The following is a 20,206-nucleotide window of genomic DNA, read 5'->3' as shown; positions in this document are numbered from 1 at the left end:
GCCTTTCTCTCTGTGTGTCTCTCATGAATAAATAAATAAAATATTTAAAAAAATAAAATAAAATAAATAAAAATGACAAGCCACCCAAATATAAAGATGCACAAAGAACTGGCAATTCAAAGATGCAGAAACTCAATAAACATACATAAGTAGGCTCAGCATCATTAGGAATGAGTAAAATAAAATAAATAAGAAAATAAGAAGGGATCCCTGGGTGGCGCAGCGGTTTGGCGCCTGCCTTTGGCCCAGGGCGCGATCCTGGAGACCCGGGATCGAATCCCACGTCAGGCTCCCGGTGCATGGACCCTGCTTCTCCCTCTGCCTGTGTCTCTGCCTCTCTCTCTCTCTCTCTCTCTGAGTGTGACTATCGTAAATAAATAAATTAAAAAAAAGAAAAAGAAAATAAGAAAATTAAAATAATGAGATAACATTACACCCATTAATTTGGAAAACAATATTTTTTGGGGGAAACAATATTTAAAAGCTTGACATTATTTAGTGTTGCCAGGATATGGAAAAATGAAAACTCTCATATACTTTTGGTGGGTGTCTAAACTGATATACCCACCTTGGACAGTAATTTAATAATATCTAGTAAAGTAGAAGATGCTTGTACATCCCGATAAGCCAGCAATTTCACGTCCAAATAAACTTATTTTTTAGGTTCTTTTTTTTTTTTTTTTTTTTTTTAGTAATCTCTATACTCAATGTGGGGCTTGAACCACAACCCCCAGATCAAGAACCACACACTCTTCCCACTGAGCCAGCCAGGCACCCCTTAAGAAACTCTTTCACAGGGGAACACATGAAGTAAATCCAAAGATGTTTATGGCACACTGTTTGTAATAGTAAAATGTGGAACAAGGGATTTAATATCCAGCAACAGGAGACCAAATGTGAAATATATATAAATCAAATGTGGAATATTCATTCACTGTTATATACTTAAATGAATATGAATAAGTCTCAGAAATACAGGGATGCCTGGGTGGCTCAGCGGTTAACTGTCTGCCTTCAGCCTGGGGTGTGATCCTGGAGTCATGGGATCGAATCCCACATCGGGCTCCCCGCATTGAGCCTGCTTCTCCCTCTGCCTGTGTCTCTACCACAAGGGAACTATATATATAAATAGATATAGAACTATATCTGTAAATTCCAAAAAACTATATCTATATCTATATCTTAGATATAGAACTTTATCTATCTATACACACACATAAATGAATTATTATGAGGAATTTGTTCATGCAATTGTAGAGGCTAAGAAGTCTCATGGGCCACCTGTCTAAACTAGAGACAGGAAACCTAGTAGTGTAGTTTCAGTTTGAGTCTGAGGCTTGAGAACCAGGAATCCTGATGGCATGAAAATTCCAGTCTCAGAGCAGAAGACTGATGTCCTAACTCATTCAGTCAGGTAGAAGAAATTCTTCATCTTTTGTTTTATTCGGGCTCACAATGGATTGGCTTATGCCCACCTACATTGGGAGGGCAATCTTTACTCAGTCTACTGATTAAAATGTTAATCTCATCCAGAAACACTCTCACAGACACATCTAGAAGTATGATTTAACCAAGTATCTGGGCAGCCTGTGACCCAGTCTAGTTGACACATAAAATTAATGATCACAATACCATTGATGTAAATTAAAATAAACATACCTGAATTGATACTATGTATATTGCAGCAAAAGTATAAAATCATGATAGTTGTGGGGTGCCTGGCTGGCTCATTCTGGAGAGCATATGACTCTTGGTGTAGAGCCTACAATAAACAAATAAGTCCTAGTATTAAACAAAAAAGCATGATAGTTGCTATTTCTTTTTTTCTTTTTTTTAATTTTTATTTATTTATGATAGTCACAGAGAGAGAGAGAGAGGCAGAGACATAGGCAGAGGAAGAAGCAGGCTCCATGTATTGGGAGCCCGACGTGGGATTCGATCCCGGGTCTCCAGGATCGCACCTGGGCCAAAGGCAGGTGCCAAACCGCTGCACCACCCAGGGATCCTGATAGTTGCTATTTCTGAGACTAGGGAAGGTAAACTTGGTGGATACATCTTCATCTACAATGTTGTATTTCTTTAAAAGAAAATTTGATTTAAATATGAAAAATATATATATTTGTCCATTTAGGTGATTGGTACCCAGGTATTTATTATATAAATCTTTGTTTTTACCAAACACTTCAGTATGAAAATATAAACTCCCTAAAGAAAACGGACAAATGATACAAACAGGCGGTTTACAAAGGAAGAAATACAAATAGCTAAAAATACCCACCAAAAACAAAAGATGAAAACATATTCAACCTGACCAGAAACCAGGAAAGGAAAATTAAAACAAGAAGATGGATTTTGCTTATAAAATTAACTCATCCTAAAAAAAAAAATAAAAACCAGTACGGAGAATTGAATTTTCTGATGCCTGCTGAATGGAGTGTAAATGGGCACAATCTTACTGGAGGGTGCTTTGGCAAAATATATGTAGCAGGTTCTCAGATCCATTTTCAATTTGGCTTGAATGTTAGACTAGGGTTACAATATGCTGTGAATAAGTTTTAACCTGTAAAAGTTACCCTGTAAAAGTTAGAAGTACTAAAACAGTAGTTTAACCTGGGTAGAAGATTGTATCTTCCTATATTGAAGGTGTGGTAGCTGTAGGTCATGGCAGTCTGAGGAATCAGGGCCCCTTCTAAGTTGCGGTTCTGCGGCATTCATTTCTCAGGTCACCTTATGGTGTCTAATGGCTGTGTCGGTACCAGCCATCAAATGTGCATTCAAGGGCGCCTGAGTGGCTCAAGTTAGTTAAGCAGCTGCCTTTGGCTCAGGTCAGGATCCCAGAGAGCTGGGATTGAGCCCTGCATCAGGTTCCCTGCTCAGCGGGGAGTCTGCTTCTCTGTCTACCCTTCTTGCCTGCTCATGTTCTCTCTCTCTCACGCTCATTCACTGTCTCTCAAAAAAAACAAAAAAACAAAACAAAAAAAAAGCCCAAACTTCAAATATGCGTCCAATCCAGCAGAGTGGAGGGAAGGACAAAAAGGAGCAAAGGGTGACACCAGCTCTCTCCTCAGGAAGCTTCCATATGACAGTTTGCTTTCATGTGATGTCCAGAACCTAGTTATATGGCCATGCCTAGTTAGAAAGGAGTCTGAGAAATTGAATTTTTAATCTGGATCAGCAAGATTATCTTGTTCATTTTTCTTTTTGGTAAAGGAATGGGGAGAATGGAAAGAAACAGCAGTATTTGCTATGAAACATAGAAAGAAAACAAAGTGATTTTATTTTGATATGGCCTTTCACAGGCCATGTATTAGAGATGATGTTGTGCCCCTGCCAGATCCCCTTAACCTAGCTAGCACACACAACTCCTAGTTGCTGAATTTTGACCTGGGATCATAGCTGCACACTTCTTCAGAGAATTGCCGTTGGTCTATAGCTGCCACCTCACAAAGAAATGCCTGGGAGGTTAAACTCGCCCCAGGAAGAGGGAGACAACCTATGATGTACTGACATAGGGGTAAAAAAAGCCTAGCTCTGGCCTCAAAGGGGATAACTTGATGGTATGATTCTCACTCCAGAGCTCTCCTGTGGAATTAGGCTGAAGCCAGTCTCCAGTTGACATTCCACTCATCAGTCTCTCCCTGATACATTCTTCATTCCTGATCTTCCTCCTTCCCCCTGTTTATCCTTGTCTTTTCTCCTGACATGTTTCTTCTGAGAGTACTTTCCTTGATACATTCTTCATTCCTGATCTTCCTCCTTCCCCCTGTTTATCCTTGTCTTTTCTCCTGACATGGTTCTTCTGAGAGTACTTTCTCAGTAAATTAGGTACACAAAAATGCCCACTTCGACTCCGGCGGCTCCACGCTGAGTGCAAGTAACAGAATCACCATGATTCTTCAGAGGCTCTTCAGGTTCTCCTCTCTCATTCGATCTGCAGTCTCAGTCCATTTGAGGAAAAACATTGGTGTTACAGCAGTGGCATTTACCAAGGAACTTGATCCTGTACAGAAACTCTTCGTGGACAAGATTAGAGAATATAGAACTAAACGCCAGACATCTGGAGGACCTGTTGATACTGGCCCAGAGTACCAGCAAGACCTGGAGAAGGAGCTTTTTAAGCTTAAGCAAATGTATGGTAAAGCAGACATGAATACGTTCCCTGACTTCAAATTTGAAGATCCCAAATCTTGGACAAACCCGTCATGAAGAAATAATGTAAAATTTATTTGGCAATTTGTCCTGGATTAGTTGTACAACTGGATCAGAATAAACATGTTTCATAACTGTCAAATGTTCAGAGAACTGTCAAATGTTCTTTTAATTCTGGTTCCAAATAAATTATTTGGTGATGTTGGGTGAAAAAAAAAAAAAAGCCCACTTCAAGTTCTGTTTTTTGGGGAACTTGACCCAAGACAAGTCTCATCTACTGGATAGCAAGAAAAAAATAGTCTAATATAATTATCTGGATAGTTCTTTTAGGTAATGCCTAGTTCCTGTAATAGAATGGATTATTATTCCCAATTATTTATTCCCTCCCTGGCATACATTATTCATTCCTTTGCCATGGACTTTGGACTTGGCTGAGACTTACTTTGGCCAATGGAATGTTAGTAGATATGGTATGAGAAAAGAGGCTTTAAAGATTTTATTTATTTGAGAGAGAGAGAGTGAGAGCATGGGAAGGGGCATATGGGGAGGGAGAGGGAGAGAACTCTGCACTGGGGGCTCCATATCATGATTCTGAGATCATGACCTGAGCCAAAACCAAGAGTTGGACCTTAACTGACTGAGCCACCCAGCCACCCCATGAGAATAGAGGCTTTATTTTTAAAGATTTATTTACTTTAGAGAGAAAATGAGCACGAGTGAGAGGGGCAGAGGGAGAGGGAGTGAGAATCCTAAGCAGACTCCAAGCCAAGCAAGGAGCCTGACATGGGGCTTGATCTCACAACCCTGAGATCAGGACCTGGGCAGAAACCACAAGGGTCAGACACTTAACAGACTGGGCCACCCAGGTGCTCTGAGAAGAGGATTTAAATGTGAGTATAGTACGGCTTGGCCTTTTGCAATCCTGTCTTCTGTCACGAGAAGAGCATATCCTAGTAACTGCTAGTCCCATAATGAGGAGACTTGTGGAACCTCCCATGGCCTGGAGCCAACTCCAGTTGATTCTAATTGAAGCAACAGAGCTGCAATGGAACCTCAAACCTATGAATCTAAGCTTGTTCAAAGTCATTGGGTTTTGAGATAGTTTGTTATAGAGTAGAAGCATGACTAAAAGAATCTTTTTAGGAATTAAAGTTCAGATTCTTAAGTTTTCTCATCCATCCTGTTCTCAAAGAAGACATCTGGGTGACCAAGCGGAAGTGGACTTATCTTCTACCTGCTGGCATCCATAGCTGATAAAACCCATTTTCTTTCTCAGTTTGAGCTGGGTCTGATGACTTAGCATCTCATTGGCTTTTGCTTGCCTTTTGGACACTTCTGAGTCCCTGTCCTGCCTCCTCTGCCCCCTCCTTAGTGATCAGTCTACCCAGAAGCCCCTGCTTGCTGCTCCATGACAGACCCCCGGGCTCCTAGCTAGCATTGCTTCACCAGGGATCATGGGAATCACAAGAGCCCAGTAAAAGCCGTATCCCTTCTTGGCCCCTTTACACACTGCCCTTGACCAGGTTCAAGAATCACTTTTCTACATGGCTTTCTCCTAGAACCCCAATGTGGGATGGAGTGATTCCTCCTGCCCCTGGGGCCTAGCTGAATTCTCAAACTGTCTTTTTCTCCAGGCTAAAGCCTAGAATGGAGAGACTAGGGCCCATGCATTCCACGTCCTCTCTCTCCCCTTCCTCTCCATAATACCTTCAGGCCAAGGCCTAGGTTTTGTTTTTTGTTTGTTTTTAATGAGTAAAGGGATTTTTATTTTATTTTATTTCTCTCAAGTTTTTATTTAAGTTTCAGTTAGTTAACATTTAGTGTAATATTAACTTCAGGTTTATTTTTTTTTCCTAAAGATTTATTCATGAGAGACACACACACACAGAGGCAGAGACATAGGCATATAGAGAAGCAGGCTCCATAAAGGGAATTTGACGTGGAACTCGATCCTGGGACTCCAGAATCATGCTCCAGGCTGAAGGCAGATGCTTAACCTCTGTGCCACCCAGGCATCCTTAGCTTCAGGTTTAGAATTTAGTAATTCAACACATGCACACAACACTCAGTGCACAAGTGCACTCCCTAATACCCATCCCCTCTCTAACCCATCTCCCCACCTACCTTCCCTCTGGTAACTATCACTTTGTTCTCTATAGTTAAGAATCTGTTTCTTGGTTTGCCTCTCTTTTTCCCACCATATTAGTTTGTATTGTTTCTAAAATTCTACATATGAGGGGACTCATATGGTATTTTTTTTACATTTTTTAAATTCAATTTGCCAACATACAGTGTAACACCCAGTGCTCATCCCATCAAGTGCCCTCCTCAATGCCCATCACCCAGTTACTCCTTCCCCCCACTCACCTCCCCTTCTGCAATCCTTTGTTTGTTTCCCAGAGTTAGGAGTCTCTCATGGTTTGTCTCCCTCTCTAATTTTTCCCACTCACCTCCCCTCCTTTCCCTTATAATCCCTTTCACTATTTCTTATATTCTACATATGACTGAAACCATATGATGATTGTCCTTCTCCGACTGACTTATTTCACTCAGCATAATACCCTCCAGTTCCATCCACATCAAAGCAAATGGTGGGTTTTCATTTTCTCTGATGGCTGAATAATATACCTATATATATATATCCCACATCTTCTGTATCCATTCATCTGTCGAAGGACACTGTGGCTCCTTCCACAGTTTGGCTATTGTGGACATTGCTGCTATGAACATTGGGGTGCAGATGTCCCAGCGTTTCACTACATTGGTATCTTTGGGGTAAATACCCAGTAGTGCAATTGCCGAGTCATAGGGTAGCTCTATTTTTAACTTCTTGAGGAACTTCCACACTGTTTTCCAGAGTGGCTGTACCAGTTTGCATTTCCACCAACAGTGCAAGAGGGTTCCCCTTTCTCCACATCCTCGCCAACATTTGTTGTTTCCTGTTTTGCTAATTTTCACCATTCTCACTGGTGTGAGGTGGTATCTTGTTGTGGTTTTGATTTGTATTTCCCTGATGTGGAGCATTTTCTCATGTGCTTGTTGGCCATGTGTATGTCTTCTTTGGAGAAATTTCTGTTCATGTCTTCTGCCCATTTCATGATTGGATTATTTATTTCTTGGGTGTTGACTTGGATAAGTTCTTTAGAGATCTTGGATACTAACCCTTTATCTGTATGTCATTTGGAAATATCTTCTCCCATTCTGTATGTTGTCTTTTAGTTTTGTTGACTGTTTCTTTTGCTGTGCAGAAGCTTTTTATCTTGATTAAATCCCAATAGTTCATTTTTGTTTTTGTTTTCCTTGCCTTCATAGATGTATCTTGCAAGAAGTTGCCATGGCCAAGTTCAAAAAGGTTGTTGCCTGTGTTCTCCTCTAGGATTTTGAGGTATTCTCGTCTCACATTTATATCTTTCAACCATTTTATCTTTCTGTATGGTGTAAGAGAATGGTCCAGTTTCATTCTGTATGTGGCTGTCCAATTTTCCCAACACCATTTATTGAAGAGTCTGTCCTTTTTCCGGTGGACATTCCAAGGCCTAGGTTTTGAAAGCACACAATGGAAGTAATGCTCCAATCTAGTAGCTCTTGGTATATCAAATGAGAGCTATAGGAATTTAGAAAATTATTTCCCTTTTGACGATGCCCTGCTTTGAAGCTTATCAATCTGCAGCATAATCTATTATGCTATAATCTATTGTAAATGCCCAAAGCTGAAAAAAAAATCCTCTTTACTTATTTTCTGCAATAAATCAAATCCTCACCACCCCAGTAAGATGGGTGAATTGTGGCAGACATGGAGATTTACTGCTCCAATAAGGAAGACTTGCTGCCCAGCTGCAGACAGCATGGTCAGCAGCTAGCTGTCAGCTCCTTCAGGGTGTCTACCTCAGCCATAGTTGACTCTTCCAAGGCCATGCCCTTCCTGAAGCAGCCTACCTAGAGACTGGATCAGATGGAGGGTGTACAGGCCTGGCTTTTTTGGCTCAACGTGGGACACTCTGCTGAGAAAGGTCATCGAAAAGACATGACCACCAGTTGACCTGTGAGCTGGACCTGGGCAATTGAAGGCTCCTCCCTCCCTCCCCTCTCCTTGGAATATGGGTTCCGCTTGCCCTTCTTACTTCCAGAGTTTGCTCCAAGGACATAGCCTTGAGATAGTGATGTGGTGTTGAGAATATGTGCATGGTATATGTGCCTGAACCCAGTTAAGACCTCTGTATAAACTTTGAAGATTTGGTGGGCAGGTGTGGGGGTCTACTTGTCTTGCTGCTGCTCAAGATAAACCTTATATGTAATTTCCCTTTTGCTTATTAAAACTGCCACCTACCAACTTGAAGTGCTCTGCTTCTTTCTTTGGTCTTTCCCTGCTCTTTGCATTTGGGACCCAGTTTCAGATTACACTCAGGAAGCTCCCAGGGTCATAAACCAGCACACACTACTGGGCAGTGCTCATTCAGAAATTCCCTGCTGGACTGGCGGAGGTTTTACTGGGCCTGCACCACATTTGGACTTCTTCCTTCTCTCAGTCTGGCTTCTGCCTCCTTCTTTCCCATAATAAATATCTTGCACCCCAAGCTCCATCTCAGAATCTAATTTCAACCTATGATAGAGACACTTTGGGCTGAACATAAATATCCTTATAAATACAAGGGAGTACTATTCAGCCTCAAAAAGTAAAGAAATTCTGACATCTGCTGAAACATAGATGAATGTTGAGGAAATTATGCCAAGTGAAATAAGCCGGCCACACACACCCAAAAAAACATACCATATGATTCTACTTAGCTGAGGGATTCCAAGTAGTCATAGAGACATAAAATAAAATGATGGTTGCTAGGGTCAGAGGGGGAAATGGTGAGATACTGTTTAATAGGTACACAGTTTTATTTGGGGAAGATAAAAACCATTGTGGAGATGCATATTGTGATGGTTGCACGACAATGTGAGTTTACTTAAGGCCACCGAGCTACACACTTAAAATTGGTAAATTTTATGTTATGTATATTTCATCACAACAAACTTGTTTTAAAAGTCAGCTATAGGGGATTCCTGAGTGGCTCAGTGGTTTAGCGCCTGCCTTTGTTCAGCCCAGGGTGTGATCCTGGAGTCCCGGAATCGAGTCCTGGGATTGAGTCCCACATCGGGCTCCCTGCATGGAGCCTGCTTCTCCCTCTGCCTGTGTCTCTGCCTCTCTCTCTCTCTCTGCCTCTCATAAATAAATAAATAAAATCTTTTTTTAAAAAGTCAGCTATAAGTCAAAGAATTACACACTACAGGCAAGTTTATGAAATAAAAGGATGGTTAAATATCAGGAAATCTTGGTGAGATGCTAAAAGTCTAAACTGGTCCCTTTAGGACCATCATAAAGAAAGTGCCCTCAAGGTATATTTCAGCAGCATTAGCACAGAGTGACCTTGACATTGGATACACTTAACAAAGACATAAGAAATGGGGCAGAGACCATGCTCATTCTTTTCATATGACAGAGTCCTGGATGGTAACATTTCCAGAGGGAGAATGAAGGATCCTGAAGGGACTGCATGAATCTTCCCTGGTCACTTTCAGAAAATAAAGGAGGCTGTAGTAGAATGGAACTGAAAATTTCCAAGTATTGATTGTGTCCATTAAATAAGCCATTGTGTTTAAAATCGCCATGAGGGGCAGCCCCGGTGGTGCAGTGGTTTAGTGCCACCTGCAGCCTGGGGTGTGATCTGGAGACCCTGGATCGAGTCCCGCGTCGGGCTCTCTGCATGGAGCCTGCTTCTCCCTCTGCCTGTGTCTCTGCCTCTCTCTCTCTCTCTGTATCTCTATGAATAAATAAATAAAATCTTAAAAAAATAAAATCGCTATGACATTATAATGCAGAGGGCCCTGATTTTACTTGATTTTCTTAAAAATAAATCTAGACTTGAGGTGCCTGGGTGGCTTAGTCAGTTAAGCACTTAACTCTTGGTTTTAGCTCAGGTTATCATCTCAGGGTCCCGGGACTGAGCTCCGAGTTGGGTTCCGTGCTCAGTGCAGAGTCTCCTTGTCCCTCTTCCTCCCTCTCTGACCTTTCCCTCCCCATCTGCTCCTCTCCCCACTTGTGGGCTCTCTCTCTAAAATAAAATAAATAAAATCTTTAAAAAAGTAAATCTGGGTTCATGTTTTTGGTTGAAATATTAAGTGACCTGTGTCCATCTCCATCATCAACTGCCAGTATGTCACATTAGCAATGTTGCTAAGTGTAACCCACTGGTCAAGATAGTGACCTGGTACCAGATGGTAAAGGTACCTTTTCCTCTTTGCTATTAGTAAATATTCTTTGGGTGATACTTTGAGATCTTTTGATTATCCTTTTTCTCAACCCCTTTCATTGTAATGGGTTTATCTTTACTTGATGATTCCTGTCTGAGCTACATATTACTAGAATGTTTCTAAAATGACTTTTCTATTTCTGTCATTCCTTCTACATTGGTTAGTTGGCATTCTTCTATGAAGAACTTTCTTTTCTGTGCTCTCTAAAATGTTTTGTGTTAATATACATGAATATATTTATTTTCGTTCAACAAATTGTAATCCATCTGGTGCATTACTCATTTGAGGCTGGTGCTGCCCCACGTTTGACATATAAGGTAGAATACAAGGTGTATTTTCTGGGGGGTGGAGTCTGGGATTTGACATTTGTAACTGGCTCCCTCTAGTGCTACTTATGCCCATTCAAGTTTGAAAAGCCGAGGGGAGGCGCTTCCAAAGGACTCTGTGAGCAATTTATGTGAATAGTGGTCCCACACCCATAAGGCAATACAGTTAAAATGTAAAAAGGTTATTCTTCTGAGACAAAAGAAAAAAAAAAGGGCCAGAATACCATCAAACAAATGTCTACCTTCCACAGGTGGAAAGGAACAAGTAAGAAGTGGGTGAAGAGGTTGGGAGACAAGATACCTACTAATTCTTGCAATGATACAGGACTGTTTTTCTGAATAATGGGAACCAGTTGCTTCCATCCACAAAGGTAGGGAGTTGTTTGATATTTGAGACCAAACAGCTGATATGATCAGGAAAATGCTGAAAACAAGCTGGCAAACAGAATATATGAATACACACTGTCATTCCTACTGCAGAGGCCAAACAAAATCCAGAAAAGGTATGAAAGAGGGAAAGTAATAATAAGTCTATAGTAGTAGGCCAGGTGCTTCCAAAAAAGTCTTGGAAAACAGAGAGCAGAAAGAAATGTGTAGTCTAAAAAAAGAGGAATTGTGCTGAGGTGTTTTTGCCTGCTTCCTTTCCAAACCTCACTAAAATAACAGTAAATTAAAAAGAAAAGAAAATAGCACAGACTCCACAAAGATAAAAAGAACAGGTATTGAGGCAGGCAAGCCCAGGCTAACAAATGTCAATAATATATTAGATGTTCTCACCTGACATAGGGGAGAAAGAGAAAATGAGTCTACACTTGGAAAAGAGGTAAAGTTATAGTTGACTGCTTTCTCGTACCTTGAAAAACACCTCCACAAACCCTGTTTAATGGAAGTAGAACCTTGTGTATGGGGAATGTAATTCATTACCACAATGTATCTAATGGATCTGCAGCTATTGAAGGAAGGGCCAGTTTTTTGGTCCTATATAGTTATAGTTTAACTTTAGAAACCAATCGATTCTGTGGTGTTATAGACTGCTGTGTAGCTAAATACCGAATTTTATTGCCCTGTAGAAAGTTAGCCAGACTTGAATCTTACCTAACAAATTATCTTTGGCATTCCTTTCATTAACTCTATGTTTGTGCACAAACACTCACACACTTCTGTTTTTCAAGCATTGGCAAACCACTTTTCTTTTTTTTTTTTTTTTAACGTGCTGGTTCCTTCCTTAAGGATTTAAATACGATTCGATATATGTTCATAATCTCTTGATTTCAGAAGTTTGCTTTAACATTTCTTTTAGTTTTCTCAGTTGTGCCAGGTAAATGGGAGTGAGCCAACAAGAGGAAAACCAATTTGTGCTTCAGTACCCCCAGAAATGCTCAGAGACTGGAAATACCACATAGCTCTGATGTCATGAGTGAAGGTTCAAGCTGGAACAGGAAGACACAGTTGAAAATCTTGGTCCTTCTCTACTAGGACAGAAAACTAAAATTTGCCATTTGGAAAGGTTGGACCCCAAACTCTCACTTTAGGGAGATGAGACACATAGCAGAGAATGAGGCTGTTGGAGTGGATACTGGGGAATGGAGTGAAGTCTGTATTATGAATGGAGAGCCTGGCGTCATCCCCTCCTCTGAGCCAGACAGATACCACCACTCTTTCTTTCCTACTCACACAAATGCTCCCCACCAGCAGGCAGAAGATAGGAAGTGCCTTTGCTAGAGAAATTGATGGGTCTGGAGAAAAATACATTCAAAAATTGGCATTTTGGGGGATCCCCCAATGAAACCTCTAGGTTTCCCCCAAGCCTATGAAGCCACAATCAATAAACATCTACAAACACAAAGCTCCAGTTCTTGTGCATATGAACAGAGGGCCATAGGTCACCTAATATGGAAAGCTGCTAATATGGAAATCAGAGACCTGAACAAACAGAAAGAAAAGGAACTTGAGGAAACAGAAAAAAATGACAAAGAACAGAAAAAAAATTTGTAAGAATCTACTATAATTAATATTCCCAGAGAAATTAGAGATCTTATATCCATGAAACAAGATTAGGATGCTATATATAAAAAGGAACATTTAACAAGCATAAAAAAGATTTTAGATGTCAAAATGTTATAGCAAAAACTTTTTTAAAAATTGAAAGTTTAAAAGATTACATTGAAAAAAATCTCCATAGAAAGTACCGAGAGAGAGAGAGAGAGAGAGAGAGAGAGAGAGATTAAACAGGAGAAAAATAATATGATTACTAGAAGAATAGGTCAGGAAGCCCAAGTCCTCTTTGCCCTTTTTATCAAAGTTCAGATAAGAAAATCGATCAGAGGCAAGGTAGTTCAACAGAAGAACATTAATTTAGAGAATTCAACGCAATAGTGGCAGAAGAGTTACAAGAGCCAAATGAGATGCCAAGAGATTAGCTGCAGCATGAAGCTACCATCATCTCCAGGACTGGAAGAGAAAGGTATGAAGTGATATTACTAGAGGTGATGTTACTCCAGAAGCTGGAGTCTGCCAGCAGAAAGGGAAATCATGGTAGGAGTAACCCAGCAGGAGATTCGGCCTTTGCTAGAGACACCACTGAACACAGATAGAAACAGGGAGGAATACCCTGGTCTCCACTCTTTTCACCTTTCCGTTTTCTGTCACAGCCTCCCATAGCTCAAAGGATGTAAGCACAGTAGGGCCAGGCAGGGAATGAGTACATGAGCAAATAAGAACCTGCCCAGCACATCCTTGAAACACCAGCTAAACTGAGATAGAAGAAGAGACAGAGACAAAAAGATAGGGACAGAGACAGAAAAACAGAGAGACAGACAAAAACAGAAAGGCAGAAACACAGAGATAGAGACAGAGAAAGGAGAAGGACAGACACATAGAAAGACATACAGAGATAGATGAGATGAGAAAATCAGGAGAGGAAATTGTCAAGGGGATAATCCAATTTCCCAGAATCAAAGGTCACAAGGTTCTAGTTGGAAAGGTCTCAGGAACTCAGCACAATATAGACAATCAACATGAACTCATATATATATGTATACACACACAGACACACACACAGATAGATATAGAGATAAATTTAGAAACAAACGTGTACCTATGCAGGTCAGTATACATACATATTTCCTAATTCTTGCTAAGAGATCCTGGGAGCAGTGACATCCCAGGAGAAACAAGTACCCTCAGTACCCAGATCTTGGTTTCTAATACTCTCCACCAGTAAAACTCTCTGGGCTCTTTGGAGAAATGCCTAAATTTAAAGCTCAGACAAGGAAAATATAAGATGAGCCCGGAGCATTTTGTAGTACTAGAAATTAAGGAAGTGTTCAAAAACTACAAAAACAACAATAAAGGATGGGACATATCAGAGGGATACCAGAGCCAACTTGGAGGTGTTCCCAATGGCCAAAGCTAAAAAATAAAATAATATAAAGTGGGAAACAAAATACATAATGTGGTACTGAATTATAACCCAAAGTATAAAACAAATATACATGAGTACATACTTGTATAAATAAGATGGTTGAATAAATAAACAAATGGGGGAGAAGGGACAAATCTTTATAGAAGAATTTCAAATAATATAAGTAGACATTCTCCCTTTTTTGCAGAAGGTAGAGTTTAGTTCCTTTCCTTGTTCCCTTCAACTTTGTGACTCATTTCCAAATAACAGAATATGGAAAGCAGAAAAAACAGTAACTTTACAACATAGAAACATGACAAATTACACCTTGACCAAATGATTGAGGTTAACATTATCAGTAAGAAGTTGTGTTGATATTATGTGTTCCCTGATATCACATGATCAGAAAGACATTTCACCTCTGTGCTATTCTTCCCCCAAATAGCAAACATCAGGCAAAACTCAAACTGAAGGACAATTCTATAAAATATCTAGCTAGTACTCTTCATAAAGGTCATGAAAACACAAAGAAAGATGGAGAAAAGCTGAATATAAAAGGATGGGTAAATGCTAACCAAAAGAAAACTAGTGTAGATATATTCATATCAGACAAAATAGACTTTAAGCAAACAGTATTTCTAGAGACTTTCCTTAATGCTGAAATGTTCAATTTTCCAGGAAAATATAATTATTCTAAATTTGTAGGTACCTAATGTGGTCCTCAATATGAAAAGCTAAATAGAACTAGAAGAAAAAGTAGAAATTTCCACAATCATAATGAGCCATTTTAGCATCTTTCGGGAACTGACAGAATGGACAAAATAGATAAGTATGCCTATGGTTTGCCTTTTCCTTTCTTTTCTCTTTTCTTTTCTTCTTTTTTTCTTTTCTTTTTTTTATTTATTTTTTATTTATGATAGTCACAGAGAGAGAGAGAGAGAGGCAGAGACACAGGCAGAGGGAGAAGCAGGCTCCATGCACTGGGAGCCCGATGTGGGATTCGATCCCGGGTCTCCAGGATCACGCCCTGGGCCAAAGGCAGGCACCAAACTGCTGCGCCACCCAGGGATCCCTCTTTTCTTCTTTTTTTCCTTTCTCTGCTTTACTTTCTTGCTGACTTGTTAATTTATTAAAAAGTAAAAAATTAGCATTATAAGCATTCTCATTAAAAATAAGGATCGGGATCCCTGGGTGGCGCAGTGGTTTAGCGCCTGCCTTTGGCCCAGGGCACGATCCTGGAGACCCGGGATCGAATCCCACGTCGGGCTCCCGGTGCATGGAGCCTGCTTCTCCCTCTGCCTCTCTCTCTCTCTGTGTGTGACTATCATAAATAAATTTAAAAAATTAAAAAAAATTAAAAAAAAATAAAAATAAGGATGGAGGGGCATCTGGGTAGAGCAGTTAGCTGAGCACCTGGGCTCTTGATTTTAGCTCAGGTCATGATCTCAGGGTCATGACACTGAGTCCTGCATCAGGCTCTGTGCTGAATGTGGAGCGTGCTGGGGTTTCTCTCTCTTTCTCCCTTGTCCCTTCCTACCTCATTCTCTCTCTCTCAAATAAATAAAAATCTTAAAAATAAAAACAATAAAAAGAAATAAGGATAGGGACACCTGGCTGGCTCAGTTAGTGGAGCGTGCGACTCTTGATCTTAGGGGTTATGACTTCCAGCCCCATGTTGAGTGTAGAGATTACTTAAAAAAATAATAAAATCTAAAAAAAGAAAGAAAGAAAAAAATAAGGAGAGCAGGAAAGAAAGAAAGAAAGAAAGAAAGAAAGAAAGAAAGAAAGAAAGAAAGAAAGAAAGAAAGAAAGACCAGGCGAAATAATTTCAGCACATAGGTTAGGCGGGATCAAGAAGGAGAGTTACGCTTTTCATTATGAGCTTTGTGATGCTATTTTACCTTTTAAATCATTTTAATTTGTTGCTTTGGTAAAAATTAACAAATTAAAATGAAATTTTAAATTATTGAATAGGGATTCCTGGGTGGCTCAGCGGTTTAGTGCCTGCCTTTGGCCCAGGGCGCGATCCTGGAGTCCCGGGATCGAGTCCCTCGTCGGGCTCCCAGCATGGAGCCTGCTTCTCCCTCTGCCTGTGTCTCTGCCTCTCTCTCTATGTCTATCATGAATAAATAAATAAATAAATAAATCTTTTAAAAAATAAAATTATTGAATAAATTTAAAAAATTTGACAGAATCAGATCAATGGAGAATAGAAGCAAAGAGAACATCCCAAAACATGCCTGTTAGAAGTAGTTTAATACCAAGCAAAAAAGTTAACTTCCCAAAGAAGTTAACTGTTACTTAAACAACATTGTGTTATTATTAATTTTTTTTAAAGATTTTATTTATTTAGTTATAGACACAGAGAGAGAGAGGCAGAGACACAGGCAGAGGGAGAAGCAGGCTCCACACAGGGAGCATGATGTGGGACTCAATCCCGGGTCTCCAGGATCACACCCCAGGCTGCAGGCAGCGTCAAACCGCTGCACCACCGGGGCTGCCCACAACATTGTATTATTACAGAAATAGAAAGCTAGATCAATGGAACAATGCCTAGTCAAGAAACAGACTCACAAAAATGTAGAATTTAGTTTGAAATGAATGTGTCATTTCTAATTGGTGGGGAAAAGGACACTATTCAACATATGGTTTTGATTTTGAAATAATAGGTCTTACATATGGGAAAAGATTAAGTTAGATTTCCTACCTTGTGCCAGCAATAAAAATACCTTCCAAGTAGAATACAGATCTAAAATGAAAATACAAAAATTTTTAAAAGATTTTATTTTAAGTAATCTCTACACCCAATGTAGGATTTGAACCCACAACCCTAAGATCAAGAGTCATGTGTTCCACTGATTGAGCTAGCCAGGTGCCCCACAGATTTTCTAAAAGTAAAAGAGGGATGCCTGGGCGGCTCAGCAGTTGAGTGTCTGCCTTTGGCTCAGGGCATGATTCCGGGATCAAGTGCCACATCGGGGTACCTGCATAGAGCCTGCTTCTCCTCCTGCTTTTGTCTCTGCCTCTCTCTCTCTCATGAATAAATAAATAAAATCTTAAAAATAAATAAATAAAAGTTAAGGATAAATAGAATTAGAAAAGAATAAACACACACATATACATATAAATATATATAACCATAATTTGAGGAGAAAAAGGTTTTCATAAGCAAAACACAAGAGGCAGAGTTGATAGCTACTGTATGCTTATCAAGTTTTCCTTTCCTTCATTCTTCCATGACAAAACTCTTACAATCCATGTGGAGCAGATTCTGAACAGTTTGAAATGACTGATCCAGCCATTAGACAAAGGAATCAATATATAATACATATTGGCCAGAGTTCCCATAACAGGTTAACAGGCTTTCCCGGGATTCCTATATCTAAACCATCATACAGTCTTTCTCTCTTCCTTTGGAACCATCAAGTGTAAGAATATGCCCCATGAGATACTTGGGTGGCTCAGTGGTTGAGTGTCTGCTTTCAGCTCAGGGCGTGATCCTGGGGTTCCGGGATCAAGTCCCACATTGGGCTTCCTGCATGGAGCCTGCTTCTTCCTCTGCCTATATCTATACCTCTCTCTCTGTCTCTCATGAATAAATAAATAGAATCTTAAAAAAAAAAAAAGAATATGGCCCATGTTTCCAACAAGGCAAAAAGAACTTTATTTTATTTTATTTTTAATTTATGATAGTCACAGAGAGAGAGAGAGAGAGGCAGAGACATAGGCAGAGGGAGAAGCAGGCTCCATGCACCGGGAGCCCGATGTGGGATTCGATCCCGGGTCTCCAGGATCGCGCCCTGGGCCAAAGGCAGGCGCCAAACCGCTGCGCCACCCAGGGATCCCCCAAAAAGAACTTTAATAGGAAAGAAACCCAGAGAGCTCCTAGACTAAGAGAGAAGTTATCCTAAATGACATTGTTGGAATTATGATCTAGTTGTGGCTCAGGACCAAATACATCTAGATTTCCCAATTTTGTTAGCCAATAAACTTTTTAATTTGAACTAAATTGAGTTGGGTTTCTAATACTCTCAACCAAAAGAATCATGTCTAATAATCCAAACATGATAAAGGTTAAGCTTATTGATCTAGAACCCATAAAATTACAATCTTATAGATAATGAGAAATATTATAAACAAAGTAAAGACAAGTGGTGGATTGGAATAAATTATTTACAGTAAACAATGGGCAAAAGATCAATGTCTAATATATAAATAGTGAGTAATTCAATAAAGAAAAAATGACTCAAAGGAAAATTGAGAAAAAGGTATTGTCCGTCAAAACTCTTTCCTTTGGAAAAAAAAAGAATTCTTTCCTTTGAAAATGATAAAGCTTAGCTCTTACTCCTTTAAGCAAAAAAGGGAAGTTGGTGTTCAAATAACTAGGAACCCAAAGGAGCAATATGCTTCAGGAATGTCAGGATCCTGATGCTTAGGTAAGCCCACAACTACGTGTTCTTTCTCCTTCTCTTAGTTCTTTCTTTTTTTTTGTGTGTAGGTTTCATTGTCACCAAGGGGCTCTGCACATGGCAGCAATATGTTTTCTTGCATCATTTCATCATAACTGCTTTGGTTTTAAGTGTTATAAAACCCAACCCAAACTGGTTTAAACAAAAAAGAGAACTCATTAGCCTATGAAATCAAAGAAGTATCATCTAAAGGGAGATTGTCTTTGAGTGGAACTTGAACCAAGAGCTCCAACATTGTCAAAGCAGAACTCATTTTGCCTTTCCACAATATCCTGCCTTCTGCTGTGTTGGTTTTATACTCAGGTTCCTCATGATTGGCCTCTAGTAGCCCTAGGTTCCCCCCATCCTTGATGCTCTAAAAATGGGGGTGAGGGTGGGGGTGGGAAAATTTTTCTCTCTATTCACTCATATTTCGGTGGCTCTGACTGGGTCATAAGACACCCCCCAAACAATCTCTGTGGCCACTGAAGAATGTGATTAGCTATAGTGAGTCATATGCCCACCTATGGACTCAAAAAGAAGTCATCTTCACCCAGAGTAAAAGAACTAAGAATAAAAGAAAAAAGTAGTTCCTTCTTCCTTCCTCCAAAATCAATGTACTATGTGTTTTTTTTTTTAAGATTTTATTTATTTATTCATGAGAGACAGAGAGTGAGAGGCTCCACACAGGGAGCCTGATGTGGGACTCAATCCAGGGACTCCAGGATCACGCCCTAGGCCAAAGGCAGGCACTAAACCGCTGAGCTACCCAGGGATCCCCAATGTAATATTATCAGAAGTAGAGTGAAGTACATTTCAGGGAGTGAACATGTATCTACTACATTGTTCTTATATATAGCTCATAATCTTAGAGAAAGACAGATCTGCTTTCTGAGATGATCCCAAAGGCTCTAGCTATGCTGGGGCCATATGTCTTCTTTGGGCCAATTCATCATTGTGTCCTAGCTGGGCATCCAGGACGCAGAGCCTGAGACTTAAACCTGAGCAACGGAGGAATGCTCTCAGGAAAATCCTATAAGGGAGCATGGGAAGCAGGATAGGGTCAGGGAAAAAACTAACAAAGGTGAGGATCCAGCTGATCTCTTGGGGGAGTTCTGATGTATAAATTGCCTGCAGAATTGTCTCCCTCACCTTCCCATGAGATAGATGAGCTGTCTTTGTACCTCCTTTTAGATGTGGAATGCCCCCTGGTGGGAGGGGACAATATCCCAGCCAAATTGGCCCCCTCCTCCTGAGGGAAATTCTCTGAAGAAGTTTGTGGCTGTGAGCCTCTAATGGCAACACTCACCTGAACTGCAGGATGGGTGCACTGGCCAGTAAAGGGGATCTGACTGGGGCACCAATAGTATCTGCTATAATGACTACAATGATTGGTCCGCTTGGGTCATTTGTACACTCTGTGACGGGGAGGCCTTTGGAGGGACAGTCCCCCCAGAATCCTATGGAATGGGAGAAAGTGATTCTGAAAAGCAGAATCAGATAGTTTGCATTTTCTTTAACTGCCCAGCATTCACACACATGTGCCTACACTTTAAATGAATGTCCCCATTTAAGGTACTGAA

The 20,206-nt window shown here is 40.3% G+C and overlaps 1 long non-coding RNA gene across 6 annotated transcripts in view; it reads right to left on the bottom strand.

Annotated features, from left to right (window-relative positions):
• The window catches only part of LOC144298036 (uncharacterized), a 43,480-nt gene that overhangs the window by 6,708 nt on the left and 16,566 nt on the right, over positions 1–20,206 (bottom strand). For 2 of the 6 annotated variants that reach the window (XR_013365026.1, XR_013365027.1), the window contains exons 3-4: positions 16,883–16,924; positions 1,660–1,762 (exon numbers count right to left, since the gene is read on the bottom strand). This is a non-coding gene — a long non-coding RNA (uncharacterized LOC144298036). Of the gene's footprint in view, positions 1–1,659; positions 1,763–3,965; positions 11,208–16,882; positions 16,925–20,206 lie in introns of those variants that run through there. The other 4 variants (XR_013365030.1, XR_013365031.1, XR_013365028.1 and 1 more) reach the window with 2 other exon arrangements.

The sequence above is a fragment of the Canis aureus genome, chromosome 26 (genome assembly GCF_053574225.1).
Source record: "Canis aureus isolate CA01 chromosome 26, VMU_Caureus_v.1.0, whole genome shotgun sequence".
NCBI classification, from domain to species: Eukaryota; Metazoa; Chordata; class Mammalia; order Carnivora; family Canidae; genus Canis; species Canis aureus.
The sequence above is the reverse complement of the archived record's forward strand: the minus strand, read 5'-3'. Positions and strand labels throughout refer to the sequence as shown.